Source organism: Sturnira hondurensis, unplaced genomic scaffold, assembly GCF_014824575.4.
Source record: "Sturnira hondurensis isolate 20B ecotype Veracruz unplaced genomic scaffold, ASM1482457v3 Scaffold0000780, whole genome shotgun sequence".
NCBI lineage: Eukaryota > Metazoa > Chordata > Mammalia > Chiroptera > Phyllostomidae > Sturnira > Sturnira hondurensis.
Genome location: NW_028073411.1, coordinates 7,624,860 through 7,652,095, shown reverse-complemented (window position 1 = coordinate 7,652,095; position 27,236 = coordinate 7,624,860). Strand labels below are relative to the sequence as shown.

General features: G+C 40.9%; 1 protein-coding gene and 1 long non-coding RNA gene across 4 annotated transcripts in view; one reads left to right on the top strand and one right to left on the bottom strand.

Annotated features, from left to right (window-relative positions):
- The window catches only part of KCNIP4 (potassium voltage-gated channel interacting protein 4), a 926,001-nt gene that overhangs the window by 303,632 nt on the left and 595,133 nt on the right, over nt 1-27,236 (bottom strand). The gene's annotated exons all lie outside the window — the stretch shown is intronic.
- On the top strand, nt 1,028-7,100 carry LOC118986249 (uncharacterized). The gene is made up of 4 exons (XR_005066338.1): nt 1,028-1,064; nt 2,335-2,421; nt 3,643-3,722; nt 6,453-7,100. It is a non-coding gene; the product is annotated as an uncharacterized LOC118986249 (long non-coding RNA).

The following is a 27,236-nucleotide window of genomic DNA, read 5'->3' as shown; positions in this document are numbered from 1 at the left end:
CACAGGTGGTCAGCAGCAGACTGGCCATACAGGTACAGATCTGCGTGTCCCTGGGTGTTCTGCCACCACACCAGGCTGCCTCTCCCACAAAGAAGAGGACAGGGCATCTGAGAGGTGCAACAGTCAGCAGCATGGGAGTACAGAGAAGGAAGGCTCTCTTCTGGTTGGGTGATCGCCCAAGACCCCTGGGGACAAAATATCATTTGGACAGTTCCCTAGAATCCTAGTTACAAGACTGCAAGGAACCAAATTTAGGAGTGATTTAGTTTATGTCCTTTTTATACAGTAGGAAACTGAGGCTCAGAGAAGAAAAACTGCTTTGTCCATAGTCACAGCTTCTCAGTGAAAGTAGCTTAAAACCCGAGCCTGTGGCAGTAAGCCCAGCACTCTGCAGATAGCTGCTGACCTAGGTCAGTTTGCACTAGGTGAGTTCACCTCCTAAATCACATTTCCAGCAGAATCTATGAACGGACTTCCCTTGAATTGATACCCAGCAGGGGAGAAAAAGTCACATGCTGCCATCTAAACAAAGAAGAAAAGCTTTTATTTCGTCCGTGGCTTCTCATAGAACACTCCTTACCCAGCTGAGCCCAAGGAGGTAAAATGCTCTTGCTTACAACAGAGAGCTTTTCTTGTCTCTGCACATTCTACACCTTTCCTGCTAATGCCAAGTATAGAAAAGGCAAGGAAGGAAAAGGTCACCTGCCTTCTATCTAATGGAGCACTAATGTCCTTAAGTGCTCACATGGCCTGTCCCAGAAAATGTCAAATTGCGCCCTTAGAGCTCTTAGTTGGCAGGTAGTTGAATGGCTTCATTGTCCACTCAATGGGTCCACTCAATTTTCACCTCTCATTTTAACGCCCACAATCCAAAAAAACTTGGGAACAAAATAACAAAAAAGTTGACCTCTCAGTCTCTTGAACAGAATAACTATATAGTTGTGTCTTTTCTGGTCTTAGGCCTGATACAGTTTTTGAGAAAAAGCTTGGTATTTTAGGGGGAGGAAAAACAAGATTTGAAGGTTAGACAATCCTATGGTTGAATCACGGCTCTGCCCTTGCTGGTATGTGACTTTGAACAAAAGACTTAACATTTTTGAGATTCAGATTGTTTCCCAACAAAATTAGAAAGATGATAAATTTGTAGGGGATTAGAAATAACGTAAGTACTTAACATTTATTAGTGACTTGTGATATGTGAGGGTTTATTAGTTTTACCCTTTATTTCACTTACTCTTTTTTACCGAAGCAGGTAGTAGGGCCTCTGTATTTGATATTTCTGTGATATTAAGTTCTTTGTATAAAAATGCATTAGTGATATTAACCCATGTAATTTCAAAAACTTTCTCAAGATATGTTTTGTTACCTTCTTTTTACGAATGAGGACACTGAATATTCCCTCATCTTGACTAAACTTTAGACAAGTTTCTTCTTGACAGTAGACTCCTGATTTCCCATTTCTTAGAGCATTTATTTTAGAAAACTTGAATAAATTCTTTTTCTGACCCTTTGAGATGTAAATCTTCTAAAGCCCAGAAATACCTTCTGATTACCTCCCCATTGAAATGTGGTCATCAACAAAGACAGGAGCCCCAGCTCACGTTTCTGTGGGAGAGTGGACGCCTTCCTTGAATAAGCCACAATCACCAAACACAGATGGCCTCAGAGCATGGCCCAACCACCCTGCCCCTGAGTTCCCCTGTTAGTTTACCCCAACACTCAACAATTCTCCCACCTCTTTTTTAGTAGGGTCTCTCCTCCACTGCAATAGTCTTGACCCCTTTTTGCACCCATCTTGAATAAAGCTTTCCTTCACTGTCTGGCTTGTCCAGTGCAAGTTTTCAACATTGACCCAAAGTCAGTAAAACAATCAGACACATCAAAGCTGGGATTTGTGTCAGATCACTTGTACTCCTTTCCTATGGACTTGAATGGGACTTAAGAGCAACAGGGTAGCCTAAATTCTTATCCTGACAAGGTCATTGTCCTACAAAGGTAATCTAACTCCTAGGGTCTGATTTGCCCATTTGAAAAGTGAGGAATCTGGACTCGATTTCTGGCTTCACAGCTGGATCTGGAAGATCCCTTATACTCCTCCATGGGCAAGGGGGCCAAGAGGAATCTAAACAGGGGCTTCAAGATCATGTATGCTTAAATAAGTGAAATAAATTGGGGTCTTGTTCTCAACTTATTCAAAAGAGGTACTGTTGCAGCTGAAAAAAATAAAATCGCTACATTTTGCCATTTTTATGAACTCCTCTAGTCCCAACACTTTAAGTTTTAACCCCCTCCTAGGGTATCAGACTAAATCCAGCACCTCTCTCCTTCACCCAGGGTCTGCTTTCACAATTGCAACCATCTCATCTTTGGATCGAGTCACGTGGTTGGAAAGCAGGCATCCAATGAGTAGACACCCCTCAGGTAATACATATTTACGTTTTAACAGTATCTGCTTTGGAGATAACTTCTAAACCCACAGAAAAATTGACTTCAATGGTGGGCATTTCGGATCCCTGGGCCAGCATGACTGGTGTCCTGGGCTTGTTTATTCAAGTTATTGAGTACCGACTACATGCGGACATTGTTTCTGTGAGGCGAAGAAATTAAGCGGACCTTCATCTCATGGAAAATACAAACTGGTGGAAGGCATTTGCTGTTCCTCAGCACTCTTTGAATCCTACATTTCAAAAAGCAGGATGGATAATTGGGTTTGGGGGGAGTTCCAGTTCAATAAGAGTGCTTTAAGTGCAAACTAGGTGCACAGTGTTTGTATTAGACCAGACATTGTGGGGAACTGGTGATTATGTGGGTCCGAGGGCAGGGAAGCTTATGTTAATCTTTGTATTTCCTCTTTATGATCCTCTACCTTGCAGGCATCCTATATATATATTTGGGGTTAAAGCATGGCTATTCAATGCATGAGTGAATATTAGAAAACTATGTCTGCATTAAAATTATAGCACATCAAAAAAGAAAACTTCAAACTGAGTTTCCAATAATATCCTTACATTTCCCAAGCTATTATACTTTTTGAAATTAAATTCATCATTCAACTGTTAACCTCAGCTTGAACAAGACCTTTTACCATGCCTCAGGCAGGTTTATCAAAAACATCTTTTTACTATTAAAGCCTCAACCTACTTCAGCTACAAATCCTTGTGGACTTACTTAGCATAAGACACTACCATTTCCATCTTCATTACAACATATTTTAATTATCTGTCTTAGAAATGAGGTCCTTCCTCTTTATGAAAGCAGTTAGTCTGGGGGCTGCAAGGATGCGAGGCAGTTTCAAAGCATAATTTTGATTACGTATGCAACTGCAAGTTAGACAATATGCTTGAAAGTCAGAGCAAGTTTATTCATATGCATTTCTTAGTTGAAAAACATAAATATTAATAGGGGTGAATATTTGATTGTGTCTGTTTTTTTGTCCAGAGCAGTGTTTTTCAGATTTGAGCATGGCGATTACAGGTGTCACTCGACGTCACCTGATGTCACTGCCACTGTTGCTACTGCAGTTCACAAAAGGGACGCAAATTCCTGAGTCTAGAATTATTTTCAGGTATAGCAACCATGTGCCCTTGATAACTACTCCAGTTCTATGAGCTTACTTTCCTTATATGTCTTCTTATTTTTCAGAGTTGGTGAAAAAATTACCTGAAATAATACAACTAATATCCTGACACTCATTCTTGGTATGTGATTAGGAATTAAAAAGTGTAAGTTAGTATTTATGCCACTTTGCTTACTTTCTCCTCTAAAAATGAATTATCCTAAAACTTAACCTCCTCAAGTCTTCAACCACATTCCTAACGTCCATTTCTCATCAGATGAACATATTTCCTGTGTCATTCAGGAGAGAGCTTATCAGACAAGGACACCCTCTAGTATTCCCTCTTCCAACACCAAATGTCTATATTTTCTATTGTGTTTCTTTCTTCCTTTTCATCTTAGAGGAAGTATCAGTAGATGCCAGATCATTTTAAAAAACTTATTTCTCAGGTGAAGGTGCACCCACTGCATTGACCTTCCACCAGACCTTGCTCCATTATTTGCTCTCTGCTCTTCTGGTGAAACTTCTGACTTTCTGTTCATTTAAACTTGAATGCAGTTTTAGCTATATTCAAACCACAAATTATCCTCTCCTTAAATTTATCATAAAGAAATAATAAATAGTGTCCAAAGAGTTTTGCTCAAGGATAGCCATTGTGAAAATACAGTAGCAAACATTGGAAAATGTCCAAATGGGCAAGAATCTTTTGAAAAACTAATAAAAAGACATGGAAAAGTTCTAGTTACAGGTAAATAGCTCAAATTTGTTGTAAAAACCATGCAATTGTGTGTGCATGAGTGGATGTGTATGCATGTGGGCATTTATGTTGAAAAAAGATTAGAATATTTTTCTGGCTTATGAGAAATACTGTAAAATCAACTTATGTAGCTTTTATAATAGCAAACAATGGTCTTTATAAACGCTTTTGCTGTCCTTACGTCATTTTCCAAGCTGCACTTCATTTTTTAAAAATGGTTTTTAATCTTCTCCTGAGGAATTTTCCATTGCTTTTCAACAAAGAGGGGGAGGGAGAGAGGAGGGGAGAGAAAGAAACACTGATCCAAGAGAGAAGCACTGTTTGCCTCCTGTATGTGCCCCTGCAGGGATCAAGCCCACAACGTAGGTGTTGCCCTGATGGGGAAGCGAACCAACAGCCTTTCAGTTACAGGACAACACTCCAACCAAGTGAGCTCACTTATTTCTCTCACTTATTCATCTCCTTAAAATGCAGCCTGCATCAACTACTTCCACTTCTTCCTTCTCATTTACTCTTCAATCTAATGCCTGTTCTTAGAGCCCCCATTATGGGTCATGCAGAGCAAGGAGCAGGTCACTGAAGTTCCACCATTCACTCATGACCATGGTGGCTGAAGAGACTATGCAGTCAATAAATATGTTTCCCATCAAGGGCTTGTAACAGACTATTAAGAAACCAACTACTCTTTCTGTTTCATCTAATTACTCAGACACCAAGTCAACTGAAATGTTTACGGTGATGCCATTTTAAAAGAAGTACCTAAAAACACAATTACCCAAACTCTCATAAATCTGACTATTGCATCTTTCCAAAGTCCATAAACAAACACTTAAGATGCTGCTGAAGTAATTCCTGATGAATCACATGAATCAGACTTCCAGTTCCAGAGCTTATGACTAGAATCCCAATAGCAGTTTTTCATTTACATTGCTTATAAATAAGAAAAGAAGATTGATTTCCAATGATAACAAATAGTATAAATATCTGTATGCTTAGAGTTCTACTTAGACTGAAAAAAATAAAATAAATATTAAATTTAAAAAAGTTCTACTTAGAAATATTAAAATAACTTTTTCTGAGGAACAAGTAATATATGTATTTATTAGTGAAAAACTTGTAAAGAAATAAAAAACTAAGAAAACCAAACCCACATACAGTTGAAGATGAAATGGACTGGAAAGAAGCAGAGGTAGATGATGTGGACTGTATTTCAAGTTCATGCATAGCTAAGGAAAAAAAAGAAGTGTCATTGGAAAGAGAACACAAGAGAAAAACAGAAATCATATGTGTATATATAATGAATATAAATTAATTTATATTAATTTATAAGTGTATCTCATAGGCCCTGTTTTACAGATATATTCAAATGACAATTTTTTAAATTTTATTATGTAGACTCAACAAAGAGAAAAAAAAGCTAATGTTGGTAAGTTGTAATGTCCTTTCTCCCTCTGAATACTTCTAGGCAAATATATTAAAGAATGGCTGTATTAGATCTTCACATATAGCCACTATTTAAAATTCAGGCTCTCTCTGTCTATCTATCTGGCCATCTCTCATATCTTTATGTGGTGATTATATAGTAATATCCTAATCTCCTGATTACAAGCATAATATCTCATATTTATATGCTTATATTGGAAGAGGAGAATCCATCTTAAGTTTGAACTTCAGGCAGAGAGTGACTTCTCCTACTTAAGAGGCAACATTTTTGCTAATTTTCGTGTATGCTAGATTTCAAACACTGAGGATGTAGCTTGAAACAATGTGACATTCACAGAGAAATCACAGCATATTCTTGTGCAGTAGAGGCAACAGGGATGGGCCCTGATCTTGCCTTGGGGGTCAGGAATGTATTCTTGAGGGATGTGATAGGGACATCTGAACCAAGACTGAGAGTTACTCAGTCTAAGAGAGGATCACGATAGGTCGACAAGTTTGTCCTCAATTCATGTCCTTTGATTAAATGTCCTTGACTTGCCTGGCTCCACACTTGCAAACAGGAGAGATAGAAATCAACTATTCTCTAGACATGAAAGCTGAAGCTTTTCTTAAGACTGATTATCAGTGATATTTCAGTTCTTGATCATATGTCAAATCAATTCATCTGATTTGACCATCATCATGATTCCCTTGCAGGAGGAAGCATTACCTAGACTGCACTCTGACTCTCAAGACCTTTGGATTCTTTATCCACCCATCCATCCACCCATCCCCCCTCCACCCATCCAACCACCCATGAGAACCATATTCACCTTATAAATTATAAGGTGTCATGCTTGCTATTGTGATAAAAAGCTATGAAACATTGCTGTTTAGGAGGTTTTCCATCTAATAGGTGAGCTTAAGTCACGTGGTAGGCATCTGTGGAAGGCCAAGTTCAGAGACAGCGTGCATTTGAAGAGGCCCATTCCCTGCCTCCTTAGCACAACAAGGCAGCTTTTCTTCTGGACTCACTGTGTTCTTCAGATGCCATTACTACAGATCCCACAATTCTTCCCTCTGGGCCTTTAACACTCAGTGCAGGAACACTATTCATCAGATAGTACCATCTTGAAACTGAATAAAACAAACATAGAAGAGATTCATGACTAACACTGGTAAAATAGTGCCCTTGGGTCAAACATTTGCTTTACTAAATGCCAAACAGTCTCCAGTTCCCAGCAATAAAACATGATTTCATTTGTTTTCAGCACTTTTGGAGTGCCTCTACTGCGGCCCTTAGTTGGAAGAGGTATTATAGCTAGACCTCGACTGACACTGGATGCTGTAAGTGGACATTCAGAACAATTAGAAAAAAGAATGTCTGGAAAAGAATTATCAAAGAGAAAGCAGGCCTTTGGCCTTTCGGTGAGACGGCCAGCCGTGGACAATCAGCATATTAGATGCAGACCTCCTATGCACCTAGTGAACTATTGTGAGAAATACTATAGAAGCTGTGAGTAGGGCCACTGTTTCAGCAGAAGCAATCTGGAGGAGGAGAGGGATCAGAGCCACCCAGGGATTTCTCATTGAAGTGAGAATGGGCCTCTCTCTTCAGAGGGACTGGCCTAGTCAGACCACACAATTTCTTGCTCCTTACCTATTTTTAAGGGTTGCAGGATCAGGCCCTTACTACCTTTCCAACTTCATCTCGTCCACATCCTTGTCTGACACGGATCCCAGCTCCTGGGGTCCGCGGCATTATGGATGAGACGAGACAAATTCACAGGAACTACTGAGTCCCTTTGGAGGAAAAGGGATGACACAGTGTCTCTCTTAAAAAGAGAGTGCCTCAGAGAACCTCAGCCACTCTCTCAAGAGGAGAGGCCTCAATCCTTGCCTTAACAAGCTTTTATTGGGTTATTTTGCACAGGAATACAGGGTGTATGTGTAAAGGTCATCAATCATTGTCATGCAGAAATTATTAAACAATAGATAACACTCAAAGAACTCTGAGAGCTTATTCTGAGTCAGGGTCAGATAATTAAAGGGCCATAAAACTTTGGGGAACAAACTCACTTCCTGCTTGGACCCTTATCATTTAAATTGAAGGTATTAGCAAAGTAGGTTTCATAGGATTTTATGCTTTCTGTCTTAGGCCTGATCACCCTAGGGAACCCACCCTTTCTAGCACAAGGCCCCACCCACCTCCAGCATTGTTCCAGGCTTAGGTGGAGCAGGGAAAGTAAGGCAGCCAAGAGATTAGGAGCCTTCTTGCAGACAGAATGAGGATGCAGGCTATGTCAAAGCCAAGGGACAAGGGTGCATAGCCTTCCAAGTCCTTCCTTTAGGGCCCCTTCTTAGACTCCTTATTTCTCTCTTCCCAGGCTATTCTCTCTATAGAGAATAGCCATTATTACATTTGATTTTCCTTATCGCTCAATTGTAATTGTACGTTATTTTATAATTATTATAAATTCTTAAGTAATTATTTGTTTTTGTGGATTACTATAAAACTGTTTGTTAATGTTCTGTCTATTGTTTGCCTTCTTGTTTATTGAAAGGCAGTAGAAAGCAATGGATAAGAATAGATTCTGGAATCAGCTTGGGTTTGAATCTCATCTCTATCACTTATTGTTTTGGTGAACATGGATGAGTTACTTGCTTACCTGTGCTTAAAGTTCTTTATTAACAAAATTGGGATAAAAATAGTATCTACATCATTGAGTTGTCATGAAAAAAGTTAAATCAATAAATCATTTAGAACAGAGCCTGGCACAGAATAGCACTGATATGTAACAACTATATAGTAGCAGTCTCCTCTATTAAAACTCTGAAAGTAGGAATTTGGCCCTTAGTTCAATATTAAATCTCTAGTACTACCATTGTGTTTGGCAACTGTGGAATACTTAATATTGGTTGAATAAATGTTTTATAGGAAAGTGCCTAGGGGAAGATAAGAAATTTTCAGGGGACTAGATCTAAAAAAGCAATTTCAGTCAGCGATAAAAAGAAAGTCATGATTACATAATGGTAGGGGAGAGACTGACAGTGTTGTTAGCACAATTAGCAGTAACCTGATATTAATGAGGCCAAGGTGCTGGGTTGACACCTTTGTATGTTCCACTTAGGTTGTTCTCTGCTTTCATCACTGACATTCCTACTGCTAGCTGGCCGTCTTACGCAGCAGTGTTTAGGGTCAGGGAGAAAGAGAATGAAGAAATAAACACGATCAATTATGACTAAAGAAAACTTGTCTGAAAGTGCATTCCTCATAAACAATGGGGTGGTTCTTGGCATTGGCAACATGACAAGAGACTTCAGTGCCAGCTCTTTACTGAGTCAAACCACCTCACATGTGTGGCCCCATCTCCCTCCGGAGACTGAAGTATGAACTGGAGAAATTGGGAATGTTGTCTTCTCCTTTCCTGAAATATTTTTAGCTGCCACCAGGTGGTACTAGGTAAGCACATCCAAATGGGAGGATGGAACCTTATTACACATATGGTTGCCAACAGCTAAGAGAAAAATGTTTTTTTTTCTGTACAATTTCTACAAACATAAACATTGTATAAGTCAGAATACACACCACTTTTGGTTTGCCTTTTAAAACAAAGTTGGGCTTTCTCTAAAAGTCAAATTGTGCTCAGACTTGGAAGAAAACCTCACCTTCCTGTGACTTAGATTTCAGTTTTAAGGAAGCTTTTGTTTTTCTCAGTAAGTCACACAGATTTCAGGGCCGGATCCAGGGAAGGTTTCAACATTTACCTGGCATTCTGCCAGGAGCTTTTCTTCTACTTTCCTTCCCTGATCCATAGCTACATGCCTGCCTCAGTTTACTCATCTGTGACTTGGGGAGAGAAAGGCATGCCTTACCAGTTTTTGCAAATATGAAAGCAAAACCTGTCAAGTCTCTGAGTGAAAGGCAACTCATCGCCATCATTCTCACCCTCACGGACCATTTCAATTAACCCTTTGCAGCAAACTAGTTTCGGTTTATTTCCTTTATTTGAGAAGAGCTTTACTCCCCTTACATCTGTTTCCACAACAGCAGATGGGCCCACACTAGCCATCAGCAATGCCAGCGGAATGGTGTGGGAAGCGCCAACAGAAAGAGTGATTTCCACCGGCGGAGCGCGAGCTCTCTCACTGTGGTCTTCATCTCCAGACCCTCTTACTAGCCAAGCACAGCTTCCAGGGATGCTTTCAAACGTGGACTTCTTCTCTTGCCTACGTTTCCAAGACCTTCTTTCCTTGATTTCTTATTTCCAGGTGGATGACTGTCCACTTATGTTTGCTTTCCTACTCACATGTCCACTTATGCAAGTATATGTCCTCAATAGTCTTTAAAAATATTTATCTCCTCTTTCTCTTTGCTCTTCTCCTACTCCTTAACGACTTTTCTACTCCATACTTCCATTATTACCTCAGTGACTGCAACCAAATTGCGATAAGGCATCAGTTATTTTATGAGAGACACATATACCTCTCTTAGCCTACATCCCTGCGCTGAAACCCACCGAATGACACCTACAAATATTGGCCAGCAGATCTCCTGTTGTGGCCGCTGAACCACTGCACACACCAGGCTATCTGTGAAGTCCTCTTATTCTGGGGAAGTGTGTCATGACCCAAAGTCGAAGTGGGATAAGGGAGAGATGAGGCTGACAAAATTACTCTTCTGAATAGTACATAGTATCTTCCCAAGCATCTCTCACTTGGTTCAAATTTCTCACCTTACTTAAAAGTCCAATGGTTAAAGAAGACTTGGATAATATTCAAATTCTCACTACTTTATGCCTAAAAATAAAACATACAATTTTCCTTCTTGCCTTTCTCAACCCTATTTTTTTCAATAGCCCAACTTAAGTTCTTGATAAAAAACACAGACACCAAACATCATATTTTATGGTAGGGGTTCTTTATTATTTTTGTAGACTCCATATGTTTGGCTTAAGGCAATGTGGATATTTTTTCATTTCATTCTCTTCTGGGCAATATGGCAATAAGTAGTTACTTATTTTGTTAAACTCTAAGGTATACTTCAGCTTAAGCCTATAAAAATCAGAGCTATCATTTATATGGGTATATGGTCCATTTCTGACAATCCTCAATATCATAACATGGTATTTTTAAAAACAGCTATTTGCTATGTATACTCCAGTATCTCATTCTGAATTAAGCCGATGTAAAATTCCAAGGAAGCTAACTGTGTGTGAGTGCAGACAGTGAAAGCAAAAGCACTTTCCGGTGGCTGAGGTACTAGATATGTCATCAGCTGACTGGTATTTAGTAAGGCTAAAGGAACATTTCAGAGACTATGACAAGTTACAAAGGGTGTAACCCCTAGGCATGAGCCCTGCTCATTCATTCTTGCAGAGATGGCTTCCACTTACTGCTTTGAAATTCATTTTTGTTTTTGTTACATATGTATGTTTATCCTGTGCTAGTCACAGAGGAAATGATGAAAAATTTAATAGGGTTTTGTTGAATCAAAAGAACAGAGGGGAATCATTTGTCAGCCACACACTGCCTACAAGTCAGCCTTTCCCAGCGACCTGATGGCTCTGGCGTTAGACTTGATCTTCCTTATTCGTTCTCTAGCATTTCCTTCTCTCTGCAAGTTGTTAGCTATGCCTGCAGATTGTGCACTGTCTATGCTTAATACATCCTGACAACACACTGCTCCTGTTCTGATTGTCCCGACACACAAAGACAGCAAACACAGAATAACCTCCCAGTGAGCATAGAAGGAACACAGGCTCTGTAGCCCAACAGCCCTGGAACCTGACAATGTACTTGACTAGCCTTTGACTTTGGGAAATGCACTCAACTTTTCTGAATTTGAGTTCCCATCTGTCAAATGGGTCTCACAGTAGCAACAGTAATAGGCACCAGTTCCTAGTTTATCAGGTTGGGGTGACAGGACAACGAGAAAACCTTCACAGACCACGTAGCACCTGGCATGGCGATGGCAGCCAGGAGAGAGGAATTCTGCAGGTGGGAAAAAGGCTCGTCATTTTTAACAGTTTTGTTAAGTGTTTATCTTAACCATGAGTTCCAAGTGGGGACAACATCGCTCCAAAGAATTCCAATTGCAATTGCCTACAGATGCCCTTTTATAAAAGGGGACGGCTTGCGTTGGATCAGAGCATAACGCAGCAGGAAAAAGCAAATCTTCAAAGCAAAAACCTCTTGACTCCCCATATCCTGCTTTTATTTACTTAACCCACTATCTCTTCAACAGGAAGCAACAATGTGCCAGAGTTCCAAATAAGCATGCGAATCAAATAAAACATTGGATCAAAGTACGGTTCCTTCTCTCTCCTCCATTGGTATAAAAATATGTTAAAGGTGATAATAATATACTTAAAATTTCTTACATTATTTTGTTTCTTTTTTTATGTAACAATTTTTATTGTTTTTCGAGTATAGTTGTCTCTATGTTCCCATCACCACTTCCCCTCCAACCCGCCCCGCCCTCAATTCTTCCCCCTTTGGCTTTGACCGTGGGTCCTTTATACATGTTCCTTGATGACCCTCCCCTTTCTTTCTCCTGTTATCTCCACCCACCCCTCTGGTTACTGTCAGTTTATTCTTTATTTCAGTGTCCCTGGTTATATTATGCTTGCTTCTCTGTTTTGTCATTACTTTGTTTATTAAGACATGACAATATTATCTATCAAAAGTCACTAAGAAATTCAGTTCAGTCCTCAGCAAGTTAAACTTGCACTGTGAAAAGAATATTTTGAATTGATGATTTTTCACATTATGCTAAACACAAAATGTTCCTGAAGTATGGAACTCTCTCATCCGTCTGCATTATCATGGGACTTTTGTCTTGTTTGGAATGCCACCCCCCTGTCCACAATAGCATCCAGGAATTTTCCTGCATAGAGTTGCCATCACGATAAAGGGTTAACTACTAACACATTTGTGAAAGGTCTAACTCACCAGCTAAAGGTCAGTGTTTCCAAGGGCAGGAGTCCTGTGTGTTCACGACTTCTTTGCAAGTTAACGATAGGAGCTGGTCTCACGGCAGACCCTCAGAAGAAGTTTGGAGGGGCAGCCAGGAGAGTGTTAGACTTGAAAGGCCTGGATTTGAGTCTCGGTAAAACTCGACATTCTGCGTACTTGGACAAAATTAAGTTTCCCATTTAGTTACCTCTTCCATAAAATGAGAATAATACTCATGATGTAGAACTAGTGTAAAGAATAAAAGAATAACGCATATCAAACATACAGGGTTGTACTTGATCCATACCAAGTGCTTCAATAAACATTGCCATCAGTATTACGATGATTACACAGTGAAACCATGCACAGTTAGTCATTTCACGTGATGATGAGGACCAGGCCTGGCGCACGGAAACCCCTTCACGCGTGTGCCCCCAGCTCCACAGCTGCGGCGTGGCCTGTTGGAAGTCTACATCCAGCTTCCTGGTTCCTTGGAAATTCCAACAGAAAACATCTCGCAGCATTGAATATAATGTCAGGGAAACACAATACTGCTGAAAGTTTATGTCTAAGACTCTGTCCTGCTATCGGTTACTGTTTCTAAGGACAAAATGATGCTGCCGCTAGCAGTAGTTTTTGCCCATCACCAATATAAAAAGGCTTCTCATCAAAACTGTTTGCAAACCTACTTCTGTTTCAGAAGCCCCGTGACAATACACTACTCGGTGCTCTCTTTAAGGTGAGGTTGGCCTCTGATAGGTACATAGGACAGCAGAACACACCAACACTTGCCATATGAAGTGAAAACGCCCCTTCTGAAATTCAGTTAATTCAACTGTTTCATTCTCTTTGGTTAATTTTTTTTTTTTTTACCACACAAGAGAAAACAAAATTATGTTCATAGAAGTTATGCTTTTAGTAATTATTCAGGTTTACAAAATCTTTATTCAAATGCCAGAAATCAAGTAAGCCATTCAATTCAAGGATTTACTGTCTCCTTTTTTAATTTTGAAATTTGCATGTTTTTTGCAATTTATGCCCTTAGCTACAGCAATGGGAATTCAAACAAGTTTACCATAAAACCACTGATGTTCCAAGTGGAACTAAAATTTGTAGTTCAAGTCCATTTCTATAGTTAAATATGGAAAAGAAAAAAATAATGTGATCTTTGTGAGGGAACACTATTCTTAAGAAAAATGAATTCCTACCATTTGCAACAGCATGGATGAAACAGGAGAGCATTACACTAAGTGAAATAAGCCAGGCATGAGAGACAAATACCATATCACCTCACATGAAAGTGGACTCTAATCAACAAAACAAACAAATGAGCAAAATAGAACCAAAGGCATGGGAACTGGGGACAAACTGACAGTGATCAGAGGAGAGGGACAAGGAAGATAACAAGGGAAAAAAGGGGTGGGGCAAGTCAAAGAACAGGGACAGAGAACTCATGCGCAATGAGTGGGGATTGACTGTGGGAGCCGAGGGTGGGGTGGGAAGGTGGGTCAGGGGATAGCAACAGGGGAAAAGGTGGGGCAGCTGTAACTGAACAACAATAAAAAAAGAAGGAAAGAAATATGAGAAGAGAGTGGCAAAAGCAATTTTTAAATTCCTGTGCTGGGTCATGATTTTGACCATTTCACCTTCTGAATACTAATTTGGTTCATTATAACACTGCGATTCTCCCAGTAAGAGGACACAAAAGGGGAAGGTCTTTGGCTTTTCTTAGTAGTTTTAACAAGTTACATACTTATTGTTTTTTTCAATAAGTACTATTTACTGAACAATCTTGGGGCACGCCAGTTGAGTACAGACCTCCTGCCCTAACTTTGAAATAAGCAGAAAATAGGAAGTCTGATCTCTCTTTCGCAGAACTATACAGCCTAATTTTAGGTACATAGAAAGACATTCTTGGCCAACAAGAAAGCAGTGTGTGTAACTCTCCTCTTACCATTCTGAACTGCATGTAATTTCTTCTCATTTCATTTTGGAGGGAGTTGAGGGTGGGGAGGCGACTGCTATGTTCAGGTGCTGGCAATTCAATGATAAACCAGGAAAGGTGAACAGCAACCATAAAGAAAAGTTAGCAACCAATATCCTAAACAGGCTTTATAAGTAAAACCAGAGGGACTGCACTTTATTTGCCATTCCTAAAAAAATTATACATTAGACTAAAGAAACTCTAGTGGCCAACAGAGGGTAAGAATGTATTTACATATTCCTCCACCTACCAAGTTGCATGCAAATTAAATGTATAATTACATTTAGGTGGCACAGCTACTCTGGTAGCTTCCCTCGTATTTTTTTGTGAATTTCAAAGATTTCACAAGAAAACCTGAAAGAAAAGAGCACGTATTTTGAAAAGGAGTTACCATTTGTCAGCAGTAATCCTTCCCTGGGTAGGGAAAAAAAGGGCAAATCCTGGTAGATCAGAGAATTGTGCCTTTCAAAAATAATAGCATTTCCCCAAGATTCAATCTGCTAGGATCATTTTTCCGAAGCAATCCCTCTACCTACTCAATTTCTTTGTCCTTTATAACAATAAGAATCTACATGTCCTAAAAGAGAATTGTTTGCAATAAGCACAGAGGTACCCTAAACAAAGACAGATTCGGCAGCATGCACAGACATGGGACAGCAACTAACGCATTGCTTATCTGCCATTCAGAGTCACCTTCTCACGTGAGAGCTTTGCATATTGGATAGCAGAGGAAGAAGATGTCAAGTTTATTGGAGCATTAAAATGTGTGGTAGGGTGGACCTCATATTTTAAAGGAATATGAGTCTGGAATCTTAACACTGCCATATCTGGAGCCTGAAGGGAATTTGTACATTATCAGTTGCATAGAGCTTGACGATGGAAGGTGGACGTTGGTCTTCTGAAGCTTTATGGGCTACAAGGAAGCCATCCAACAGCTTCTGCTACAAGTCAGTTTGTTTTACTGGTGCCACGTAATCCCTTCCTGGCACGGCAGGGAGATGTTCTTTAGCACTGAAAGATGGTCCCGTGTGCAATGACAGAAGGCTAGTTAACTAGGAAAGGAAGACCAGGGACCCACATTTACCATGGCCAGTGCACCCAATCATGAAACACAGCTGTGCCACTCTCAGAAGATGAACAATCTCTCACGGATGAGACAGGGTTTTCCAGAGGTCAGTTTAAGCTCTTAAATGATGGATGAAATTAATTTAAGAGTGGCAGGGTTAATCTCAAATAACATGGCTTAAAATATTTTAAAAGAAATAATTTTTATTCCTGATGTTTCAGAGCCATTATACTCTCTTCCTTGAATATCAGGGTATGCGTAAAACAGAGTCCCATTGCCTGGCACATAGTAGGCATACAATGAATGGTTTGAAATCCTCATTTGTGTCATTATTATGATTATTTTCCTCACTAGAATGACGTGACCTCAACACATGATTTATTTTTATGCTTCTGTCTAGAGATCTTAGTTCATAACTCTCCCTAATGGTCATTCAGTTCACATTGTTTTATATTATTTTTAAGGACATGAATTGATTTTGAATCTTTTTCTCTAGACATATAACTTATAAGCAGTCATCCAATTATACTCAGAGGGAAAATTTATTACAGTTCAAGAGAGGAATTTAACTGTAGGCTATTTCACCAGTGGGTAGTGCCAGCATTTTCTTATAGCTAAATAGTTTCATTGAAATGTTATACAGCTTTAATTGTATGACAACATCAATTTGGGGGCACATCATCAGTTTAATCTCAACTTTTTTCTCCCCTGAGAAAAACATTGCCATCAAGTATATGGATTAATTATAAATCATATTCTGTTTTAGAAACATTCTAAGATAATAAACTCTGCATTTGTTTTTACATTGAAGAAACTGAGATAGTAACTAGTAAGCATAAAATAAGGCACAGAACATTACATACTTTTATGCTCTGTTAATACGAACTTAAAATCATAACAAAATGATGAGAAGACAAAATTGACACAGAGCCGAATTACACCCACTATGAATGACAGCTCACATCTTCAATCAGTCTCCACTTCACTCTTGCTGTAGTCTGCCCAGGCTGCGATAACAAAACAACAAACACCGAGTGCCATAGACATTTATTTCCCATAGTTCTGGAGTTGGGAAGCCCAAAATCAAGATGCCAGTGTGACTGAGTTCCTGGTGAAGGCCCTTTGCCTGGTTTATAGATGGTTGTTTTCTCCTCGTATGCTCACTTCGCAAAGAGGGAGAAAAAGCTAGCTCTCTTCCTCCTCTCAAAGAGACACTAATCTCATCACGGGGGCTGCTCCCTCTTCCTGAAGTTCCACCTCTCCTTACTAGCACACTGTGGCTCCAACATTTGTATTTGGATGAGGGTACAAACATTTTGGAGGGACACAAACATTCAGTACGTAGCATTCTGATAGAAAGCTGTGGCTTAAATGATTATACGCCCCCTATTCTGCTTCCAGACACATGTCCTTCTCACATGCCAGATACACTCATTCCATTCCAACAGCCCTAAAATCTTAATGTGCTCCAACATTGACTCTAAAGTCTCATTTAAATATCATCCAAATCGGAAATGGTTGAATCTCCAGGTTCAGCAAATCTTAGCCAATCTTAACTGCAGGCTTCCAAAACCAACCAAGTTATGTGGTTATTTGGTTACTCCAAAACACAGTAACAGAACAGTCATAGGACCGAGAGATTCCCCCTGCAGATGGGGGACATCAGAAAGAAGAAAGGAGGGACAAGTCCCAGGTACGTCCAAAACCCAGTAAGGCAAATCCACGTGGTCTAAAGGCTGGAAAACAACGCTTTTTGGTTCAACACTCTACTTTCCCGACCCTCTGGGGTGGCCAAGTCACCTGCACAGTTTAGAGTAATGGCACCTTGCCTGGTGGGGATTGTGCCGCAGGGGGTCTGAGTGGCCCTACCCCTGTGGCTTCTGTTGGAGCCCATCTGAGCTGTCAAAACCTAGTCATCACCCTGGCAATCTCTGAAATGCCTCAGGGTCCTTCTTCCCTTTTCTTGAAGAACAGCATACATTCCCCAGGTCCCTTCCTCAGGCCCGCCTCCTTCCCCCTCAGTTCAAACCGGTGGTCTCCCGCTGGTGCAGCTGACTCGGCTGATTAGTTCTGCGCTCCGCACCCACACTCCTCCCCTGATCAAACAGTCGCCACACCCTTGGAGTGTTGTTTCCTGAACAAATTATTTGATTTTTTTTGTAACGTGGACAGGCTACGGATTTTCCGCATCTGTAAGTTCTGGTTCCTTTTGGCTTAACAATTGTCTTCAATTCATTTCTCTCATCGTGCATTTTATGATGCACACTTAGCAGGAACCAAGCTGCTCCCTCAACACTTTGCTTAGAAAACGCCCCAGCTGAATACCCAGTTTCTTTCCCTCTAGTTCTACCTTCCACAAGGAGGGGCCCCTCTGTTTCCCAATAAGCTGTCAGCTCAGGCCCTGCACATTTTCTTCGAGTGGCCTTAGGGACTCCTAAGAACCTAGTATTTCTATTGTCCATCTCTGGTTTTCTTCTTTAAAGAAAAAATTATCGTGGTAAAATATATGTGACATAAAATTGACCATTTTAACTATTTTAAGTGCGCGACTCAGTGGCATTAAGTACATTCACAATGTTCTGTAACCGCCATCACTACTTCCAGAAACTCGCCATCATCCCAAATAACGCTACTAATTTAGTAATAACCCCTCCCCTCCTTAATCCCCGGTAACTAACCAGTGTTCTACTCTGGGTCTGTGGATTTGACTTCTCGAGCTCATGAGTGGAAGTGTACATTATTGTCTTTTTTAAAATGCTTATTTCATTTTGCACAATGTTTTCCAAGTTCATGCATGTTGTAGTATCAGAAGTTCACTCCTCTTTATGGCCAAATGATAGATACTTCTTTATGGGTGGATACCTCACATCGTTTATCCAGTTATCTGTTGCAGGATGCTTGTTTCCCACCCCCTGCCCCTTTGGGCTACTGTGGAGAATGTGGCTGTGAACGCTGGTGTACAGGCCTCCGTCCGCGCCCCTGCTTTCAATTTGTTTGATCATATACCGAGTGGAATTACTGGGTCACGGGGTAACTGTACGTTCCCCATTGTGAGGAACAGACTGTTTCCCTCCCTCCTCTTCTTGGCGTCCCCTTTCTCTTGCCTCCTGTCTGACTCTTCACACAGCTGCCTTTTCCTGCCTCGCTGCCTCTCTTTTATTGTTTTCTTTCCTCTTTTCTGCTCTTTCCATTCCTAAGTAATAGCTATGGCATGCTGTTGATGTATCATATTTACTGAACAGACTCACACGGAGCCATTCTTCACATAAAGGAAGATAAATGGGAGAATTATTGATTCGAAAAGAAAATGAAATATTTTTTGCAGTTGTTCTGTATGTTTGTTTGTTTTGTTGGTATGGGTGACTCTGAACTGATTTTATTGGACAGGTCATTTGTTCATACATTTTCAGGTGGTACCTGCTCTCTCCCAGAGGCCGGCAAATTTTTATTTGAAATTCAAAGAGCAAGAGTCTTTGCAGACCATGTGGTCTCCATCGCAACTACCCAGCTCTGCCATCATTTCACAGAAGGGGGCACAGATAGGACAGAAGTGAATGGGCATAGCTGTGTCCTAGTACACCTTCAGTTACCAACACAGGTGGGCTGGATCCAGCCTTTGGGTTGGAGTTTTTAGACCCCTGGCATTGGAGGACAGAAAATCAATTTTAATTTTATTTATTTTTTTGCCAAAGAAATAAGATTAGGCAAGAAGCAGCTTTGGAACTACCCATTCACTTTTTATTTATATATTCAATGGGTGCCTTAGGTAGGTACTAAGCGCTATAGTTTTTTCTTTTTCCCATCTGGAGATACAGCAGAAAGCAAGAGAGACACAGGTCTTGCCCTGGTGGGGCTTCCGTTTTAGAAATAGGAGACAGGAAATAGACACCCAATGAGTATAAATTTAAATAGCAGTTAGGGCAAGAAGGTAAACGAAGGGCATGGAGAGTGCCTGTTGGGGGAGCCCACAGTGGAAGGCCCTTTATGAGGAAGGAACCTTTGAGAAAAGACCTAAAAGATTTACAGAACCACGGGGCTCTGCTGGAGCAAAGCAAAGCACACGTGAAGGCCCCGAGACAGAGAAAAAGTGCAGGGCCAGCAGGGCCAGTGGGACTCCAGAAGAATGGGTTACAGAGAGGGTGGGGGTGTGGTCACAATAGTCACCCTTCCACATCTCCATCCCCGTGTTGGTGAGCTCCTCTCTCCCCCCTCCCTCTTTTGGAACTGAAATTGCAGACTGCCATTTTCACACCACCCCAGAGGCCTTGGGGACCAGGCTAACACGGAGGGCAAGTTACATGAGCTTCTCACTCTGTGCAGCTTCAGCTTCAGAAGTGAGCCCAACAGCAATGGTGAGACAGTGCTGTGGGCAGAGCTCCCCACTCAGAGGGTTTGGTTTAATATGCTGACATGCCATCTTGGGCATTCTTCGTTTTTCAACTCAGAGGCTCACATTTTATTCTTCACGGGGTCATTCAAATTATTTAGCTGGCCCTAATTGTGTGAGAGGCAGAGAGGGAGGCTGTGACAGCTTAGAAGAAGGGTCTGAATGGATTCTTCGAAAGGCCAAAGAGATGGTAAGGGAAGAGTGTCCCTAAGAGGTAATGGGTAACCTGCTAGCTGGCCTGGGAGGAGTCGGGAAGGAGCAGGTCCAGGTAGAGGGAGCAAGGAAAGGGATGAGGGCGAGAGGCAGGAACTGAAAGAAGAAGGTCGGTGTTCCAAGGACCAGCGGAAATTTGTCTGCAAAATGGTTTAGTCTGGTTGTTGGCTAGAGAAGAGTTAAAACGAAGACACCCACAGATCATCACAGCCTCAGCTGCCCTACAGAGCAGTAGCAATTACGCTCTTGGTGTTGTGTAAGCTACTTTTTGTGATCAATTAGTTAATTGCTTGTTGCTTTAATTATTCACACTCTTTTTAAAGCTTTCTTTATGTGTCACAGCTGAGCCACAGAGAAAGTAAAGATCACAGGGCAATTGTCCAAATGTTGATGCGATGTGAGCGAATGGATTTATTTGCTCATGGACACGGGGTTTAAGCAGCGTCCGGCTCACACTCAGAAACAGGTTTGATCAGCCGCCTGGTTCCAAATAGTCAAAAACGAGGAAACATCATACATTCCCCTGCGCTGGGGGATTTGCTGCATCTGTGCATCTTTTAGTCATCGCTCAGTATTGATCACATCTTGCAATTAAAAAATTCATTTTAAAACTACATGAGGGGAATGTCGAAGTCATTACATGTTTCTTCACATCTTCCTTGGCTCATAATAAAGCACCTCAAACTTGTGAGCCTTTCAGGGAGGAAGGAGGGGGGTTTGTGTTCAATAACCCGAGTGACTTGGTTGGGGAAAGCTAGCAGCACAGAGGAAACTGGAATAATTGAACACTGGAATTGCACCAAAGATACTTCTACAAATTTTAGTTCAATGTGTTCCCCCCCCAAGAAGAATATAAATTCCCTACTTTAAAAGATTAGCCCTAATTCTAGCTGTTCTATCTTGATAAGAATTTAAGCACCAATGAGCAAACACATTTTTCTCCTTAAGTGATTGCCAAAATGTGAAATGCAAAAAGTTGGTTTATGTCTCCTGATAGCTCCATCTATAACATTCTCCACCCTATTAAGTGCTGCATAACAATATGGTTTATTGATTATTGGCCTAGCCTAATGTAGGGACCTGGTACATATTCAAAGAATAAAGGAATAAAGTGTGAATACATGAGTAAAGGAATGAGCCTCTATCTCAACTCAACCACAAATGAGAAACAATGTCAAGCCCTAAGGGTCTCAGTTATGATCTTTAAGTATTTCTGAACTTCGAATTAGTTTCTTAAAATCTTAATTCCTCCATAGGTTTGTCCATCCTTTGTGGCCCTGCTGCTGAGACCGGGTGACTGAAATAGGAGTGAAAGAGTAACCTATGTTTTTTTCCAGGCCTGACTCATGAAAACTCCACACACCGTCCCCATGTTCTTTTTCTTGTCCTTCCACAGCTGGGTTGTCAATGCACAGACTGAGGCTGAAAGCCAAGCACTGAAGTTGGTGGAACCTCAGTCAGCCAGGGTATTTAAATGACTGGGATGCAGCGACGCAGCGCCCCCTATTGCAATTTTGGACTATGGAAGCCAGGAATAAAGAGGCTGTGTGGAGGCACTGATACTTCAGAGTTTTGTTATTGCGATAGCGGGCCTGTTTTCTATAGCACACTCCCCATCCATACCACGCTCCCTCCCACCAGCGGGTTTTGCTCCTGCTGTTCTGATGGTGCCTTGTTAGTTCCCACCATATCCTTCAGGCCTCAGCACGTGTCCCTTTATGATTAGGCACATTTCTTCTCTATTCTCCTTGGCCTCACATAGCTCTCCTCTTTAGCACTTATCCAGACGCTCTTCATTGCCACAGTTGTCCCCTTCCACGGAGGCAATGACAAGGCACAGATTTCGGGTTTCAAAGTGGCTTCAGAAGCTGTGGTCACCTACCAGGAGACCATGGCAGAAATGTATGGAACAGCCCCAGGACACTCAGACGTAACCAAGGGAGGTGATTGCCAATGCAACAGAGGTTGGGATAAAGTCAAGTATTCATGCAAATAAAGCCTCATTTAGGTCAGCGGCATTCTGAAGCTTTGAAAAGTTCATATTACAAATATTTGCTGAATGGAGACTTGCAGGCAATATAGCTACCCATTGAAAAACAGAAGTTTCACAGAAAGTCTCAAGGCTTACATTCATTTATGAACCTCAGCAGCTCAGAGTCATTGAACATGAATGGAGGGCTTGCTTTATGCCACTGCATCTTCAAAAGTTTCTCATAGATGAGCTTTTAGTAGGAAACAGAGGCAGTGATATACAAATGGGAACACAAACTGCCATTCAAGAAACCCAAGAACCAATAACAAAGTCATTGTATTCCATTTTGCTTTATTCCTCAAGGCTGATAGTTACTCACCATCCACAAGATAAATGTCTTCACTATGACTCCAAGTGGGAGCAGCCAGGTTGCAATGCCTCATTAAGGAGGTTGCGAATATTTTTCTGCCCAGGTAGAAAATTCTCATTCTCCAGCGTGCTGAACCCTCATTCTACTCCCAGGAACTCTGTCTTGGAAAGGCAGAGACGTCCTGACCACACCTGCTGGCTGACTCTTACTTTGCTGGGAGTAAGCATCACGCCTGCAAGGAAACGAAGTCAGTGGAGCATCCCCAAGCCTCCCGGCTTCCCTTTGTGTTCCCCACACTTTGTTCTCATGCTCTCCTCATCTCACTCTCATGCGTCAAACACTTCACTCTGGAGGCATGGATTTCTCAAAGGGTTTTGGTATATTTAATGATTAAAGTAATATGAATATAGTATTAAAAGTTCTCAGTCAGTGATGCAGAAGGTATCACTAGTCCTTGTGCTATCCTATGCCAGCTTATGACCAAGGCACCATTTCTATGTGTCCTCCTTGGCATGGAGAGAACTGCTTGTTTCATTTCAACAGAACACATTTTTTATTCATAACTCTCACATAAATATTTCCTCTTTAATTAAGTAAACTTATTAAATCTCAGTATTCATGTGTTTTCCCATAATAAGTATTTATCCTGTTTCCTTTTCAATCACGCACCTTGGTCGTCCACCCAAACAGGACCTGACCTCTTTAACTCACAATTGTTCTTTTCTGGCAGAAGCGGGGACTTTCAACATCCAATTGATACCATGTAGACACCCAGCCTTGATGAGCCTTTATCACTTCTGAGGATAACCCTCTGAGGTATCTGTGCTGGACCGGCCTTGTGGGTGTGTGACCTGTATTGTCACACAGGGTCCAGTGCTCAGGATGCTCCCACACTGCTGTTGACATCAGATACTTCTTAATGATATGTGAACAAGGAGACTGTATATTTATTTTCCACTGGGCCCTAACTCTATGCAAATAGTTAAGCAAAGCCAAGATGTAGTTCCAGTTTTACACAGTGCTCATATTCAGAGAAATAGATACTGTGTTGTTTCTCTATTCAACTTAGTCTTGAAGTAGAAAATACGTAAAATACACAAATCTTACAGGTACGCCTTGGTTGATTTGTATATAGACACACACACATACATAGCGACCATCCCACTGCAAGATACAGAACATTTTTAACCATCACACAAATTCTTCATATTCCTTCCCAGTTAGTACCTGTCTGGACCAGGCATAGCTACCCCTCTGACATATCGCCAAAGATTAGTGTTGCCTGCTTTTGAACTTATAAATGGAATCAATCAGACACAATGGGGATTTTTATTTTTTCTTCATTATATATGTGAGATAAATTCATGGTCTAGCAGTAGACCGTGTTGTCTGGTGGTATTTATTTTGCTGTGTTGTGTTCTACTGCATAACCACATTACAATATACCCATTTTATTGTTGTGGGTACCTGGGTTGCTTCCATTACTGGTCAGTGTGATAAGCTGTTACGGACATCCTTGTGCATGCTATGATAGGTGTCTACATAGCAGACATCTCTTATCTTGGGCCTGTACCTAGAAGCGGAATTGCTGGTTCTAGGGATGCAGTCTGTCTCACACTAGCAGGTATCAGTATTGACTTTCGAGTGCCCATGGGATAATGTTTTGTCGTGTTACATAAATACCTTCATCATTCAAAATATATTTTGATTCCAATGCAATGTGATGAATTTTCATATATTTTAGGTCTTTGAAACCTCACAACCTTTTGAGATTGAAAAATCTCTCAAAATCACAGATCTCTTTGCAATTTGAGATTTAGGGAATTTAGAACCAAGGCCTCAAAGTTAATAAGTGGCATCGAATTTAGTTCTGATGCTTAGTTGCTGTTAACATGCAACTGAACTCTATTTATTGTTCTTATATATTTAAGAGTAATCATAGGAAGAGCCAGTACAGCACCAAGCCAGATGCCTGGCACATATTAAATGCTTAATAAATAATCCATAAAGTAACACTGAACTGTGCCTATCTTATCAGTTAGAGACAAAAACCTACATAAACAATCTATATTTTTCTGAATATTTTTTCAGTTACTTATTTACAGCTCTAAGACTATCTTAACTTTGAAATCAATTAAGAGCACAAATATACTTTGAGTGTCAATAATACATAAAGAAATTTAAAGCCCTGGCTGGTGTAGCTCAGTGGATTGAGCGCGGGCCTGCGAACCAGAGGCTCGCGGTTCAATTCCCAGTCAGGGTACATGCCTGGGTTGCAGGCTGGTTCCCTGCAGGCCAACTCCCAGCAGGGGATGCATGAAAGGCAACCATACATTGATGTTTCTCTCCCTCTCCTTCCCCTCTAAAGATAAATAAATAAATAAATAAAATCTTTTAAAAAAATTATCTTAAAAAAAAAAAAAGAACTCTGGATGTCCTCACCTGAAAACCTTAAAAAGAAAAAGAAATTTAAAAACACAATATTGCCTCAAATCTTAGAGTGGGGAGTCACAACTTCAATAATTTCATTTAAGGGGTCAAGATAGTCTTACAAAACATTTTTGAAAGAAGTATTAATGAAGATATGTGAAACTCTGTAAAATATTTTCAGAAAGCCCAGGTGAGGATACAAAGCTCGCATTGCTACATAAACCAGACATTTGCTATTCTAAAAGTTTCCAATCACATTACTTTGACTACTCAAAAGAACTCCAGGTTGGCGTGATTCCCCAGCTGCCCCCCAAACCTTGCCTGCAGTTAATGCTGTCGGAAGGAACCCGCCTCTGAGAGTTTTAACCCAAACAGTCGCCAGCATGCCCTCCTGTCTACAGCTGATACTGCAAAAGCCGAGAAGCAACTTAATCAGGAGGCTACAGGCACCTGGAATTGGGGTACAGTTAGGAGATACACGGATGTTTATTTATTTGAGGCAACCATTAATGAGAGCTTTCTCACTGTGTCAGATATGACGGTTAGTGCTTTATAAACGTTTAAAAAAGTTTAACCTTCACAACTCATCTACAAAATAGGGGGTACCTCGTCCACTTCACAAAAGAGTAAACTGAGTCAGAGAGTGGTTAAGTGACTGTCTGAGCCCACCCAGTGACTGAGGGAGGGATTGAGATGCAATGGGCTGAAGCTTTTCTTTCCAAACCTGAGTTTTCTTCATATTCTTCTACCTGAAAACTTCTATTATGTGACATCATTTTACTAGAGAATGTATTTTGAGGGTTGCATGAGATTGTAGATGCAGTCATGTAACAGTCTCCAACGTGAGCTTCGCGAAGCCCTCCCTTCTAGCAATGTCTATTACTGTCCTATGTGTTTTAAATGGAGACACTAATGTAATGTAAAGTTCACTCAGTCCCTTTAATTGCTGCGGTCCAGCGGCTGACATGCTTTGAAACCACTCAGGTTAAAAGGTCAACAAGAGAAGAACAATGAGAGAGAAAGATACAAAAAAAAAAAAAAACCCCAGGGGGACTGAAAACATGGTTAAATGTTGGAGAAGAAGCCGAAGTGGTGCCCTCAGGACTCCTAAGTGCTCACACATTTTCATTAATTACACCATTGCACAACACCGTAAATTGCGAGCTTCTACTGCCCATTTATTATAGCCTTTAAAAAAAGAGTACAATGGTTTTTACTTATGTTAAGAAATTAGACAAATCAGTCTTCCCAAAAAGGAAATATCTGTCCTGTATGACATTCAATAGAAGTCACCTTCCAATTAATCTCGGCCTTCCTGAGGTCAATAGTCCCAACTTCCTGCTAGGTCTTTTCAATGTCGTAAGGCCTACTTCCTCATTACCCTTCACACCTATCAAATAACTACCTTCATAATATGCCTACTGTGTGGGTGAAGTTTCTAGTACTCTCATCTATACCCTCCACTGTGATTCTATAAGGTCAGTACAATTTTAAGCCTCGTTTTATAGACATGATTCAGAGAGGTTCAACTGCACGAGGCCCCCGATCTGAGAAGTAGCAGGCCAGGCCTGGAGCTCAGGTCTGTCTCATTCCTCCCACTTGCTTACATTGCCTTTTCCATCATATTCAGTTTTGCTCCCAGATCTTTAATGAATTCCTCTGCATCTACTTCTAAGTCCTGAAATGGACCAGGGAGGTGCCTGGTTGTTGCTTCACTAAATAGAAAATGAAGGGGCAAAATCTAAAAAGACTGCTGGACTCACTTCTCATTTTTATGGGCTAGGACAAGAATTTCTGGAAGCACTTGGCTGTCGGCCTGTTCTTTCTTCTCACCCCTAGTCATTCCTGCACAGCATGCAGCCTTGTGTACACGCACATGGACACTTTCAGTCTTCAGTCAAAGCTCTCTTCGCACCTTCAACAAACAATCAGTCCTCGGCCAGTCTTCCAGCATAGAGCTGCATGTAGTTTGGTGCAATCCTTCATTCAGTCGTTGCACGCAGGAAGGTGGCTCAGGCAGGCCCTGGAAGCAGACTTGAGCCACTTGAGTAAGATATTCTGGGTTCCTGGGTTCCCAGAATGGGGACTAGAAGACAGAGTGTGGGCTCCAAGTGCTCAGAGC